Source organism: Sceloporus undulatus, chromosome 3, assembly GCF_019175285.1.
Source record: "Sceloporus undulatus isolate JIND9_A2432 ecotype Alabama chromosome 3, SceUnd_v1.1, whole genome shotgun sequence".
Lineage (NCBI taxonomy): Eukaryota > Metazoa > Chordata > Lepidosauria > Squamata > Phrynosomatidae > Sceloporus > Sceloporus undulatus.
The window spans coordinates 246,766,534-246,768,626 of NC_056524.1; positions in this window are offsets into that span (position 1 = coordinate 246,766,534).

Consider the following 2,093-nt stretch of genomic DNA (forward strand, 5'->3'; position numbering starts at 1 on the left):
GAATATAGTATCTGATGTATCTTGGCCAGTGCAGTTAGGCATTACTTTTATACTGTACCATTAAACACTACTAGCCCCATTGGTGGGAGGTTTAAACAAGTCACATGGACTTGGGGCAAGTTTACATCTTCAGCAAAATCAAGTGGTAACACTTTTCCTGGACTGTGTCATTACATACTTTCAACAATTCACACATGAAGCAGGGACTTGCTTCTAATTCCCAAAGCCTGAAAAAGAGTGTTTTTTTTTAAACTGCAACTATCATGGACTATGGAGTTCAAACATATAATTCTTCCTGGCAAAATGTCCCAGTACCAAAGTACCAAAGCTAAGATCTCTGAGCTCTTTCTCTCTCCCCTCCCCCCTTAACATATTACTGGTGTTCTTTCTCCATCTGCTATATGCTGAATTTATTTAGTCTATGATAGCTTCTCTTGTGCTGATTTAAAATCCAAGCAGGGTTTGTACATTTGGCTGAAGTTATATTTGAACAACATAATTGTCCTGCAAGAGGTTACCAATGGGTCAAATTATATATAAGCAGCTGCAGTATCTGAAAAGTCAGTCTGGGTGCTGCACAGATATAGGAATCTCACTCTCAAGTTGAAGCCTTTGTGGGTATTCCATGTGAACATTCACAAAAACATCAAGGATTTGTGAATGTTCCTCATTCAGTGCTTACAAATTGCCTTTCCACTGTACCATTACCTCCTTTCTGCTTACCTAAGTACCTCTCAAAAACTCACTTTGGCCAGGGCAAAGGAAAGGAGAGGAGTTCTTTCAGGTACAGGGGATGCACCATCACAAGGCTAAGTGAGTCCATCACCTCAGGTGACAGATGCTGGGAGTTGGCAGCAAAGTGTTGGAGGACATAACTGTTTGCTAAGCAGCCTGACTTGTACCCTCTGAGCTGGCATGCTGCCTTCAGGTTCAATGGAAGATGCTGTCCCAACACCAGTGTTAAAGAAGTATCCAGTTGCAGTCCGGTTGTTTTTGGCACATTGAATGGGAGAAACGCAATCGTGTTATTCCTTTAATGCAACACAATGTCCCGGGCTGGTCCTATTCAAGCACTATCCACTACCAACACACATTCTGGGTAGGGAAATGGTGCTTTGCAAGTGGTTCCTGCTGAATAGAATAGGACATGATTTTTGTGCAGATAATTCTGGGTTCTCTAGTCCTAAACCAGTACCCCAATGAGGAGGAAAACTCTCCAGTGCTGATACCCAGATTTCCAGAGAGAACCCAGAGCTAGCCCATCCTCCTGTGTCAAGCTAAATTTCTGGGAGTTTCTTTATCAGTAATTATGGGGCTTGACAGACAGCCTGTTCAGTGGCAGCTATGTGCTGCGTCTGGAAGGGCTGGGTTGGGGACACAGCAGCCACATGCCATGCCCCCAACCTGGCTCTTATTTGCACCCTAGAATGGGTGCCATAAGGGCCACAGCACAGCCTTATGATGCCCCTTGTGCACAGCGCTGTGTAAGTGCTGTGCACGAGCAACATCATAATGGCGCATGCCATCTGTATGAGCGTGCACCAAGATGGTGCCCAGGGCACATGGTAGGGTTGCTGAGCATTTAAACCCTCTGCCCTCGCACAACCCTAGTCTGCAGTCAGGCCGGCACAAAATGCCGGTCTGTACCACCCCATGTTACTTTGCAAAAGGTAGCCCAAAAGTGAAATATCTCAAAAGTAAGAATAACACTTTTCTTACTTGCTATATATTACTTTTTTTTTTTTTAATAATTTTATTTTGCATTTTCCTACACATACAACACATATAACGAACAACACATAAAGACATTACAAAGGTGTATCTTGTAGCAATATAAACATAACTATACAGACCATCTAGCTTGAGTACCTTCACACCTCTTTTCCTAAAACAACATTTAACACATAGATACTTCCTATTGCTTAACACTCCATGTTAATCTGTTATATTTATTCGTTCTATCTTGAGTCGAGACTTAAATAAAAGCCCTTCTTCACATACGTTTAAAAAGAAAGATATACTTTAGTTTTTTAGTTGGAGTAGTAAACATTTTGGAACATTCCTAGTCCTTTTTTTTTTTTTTTTCCCTATTT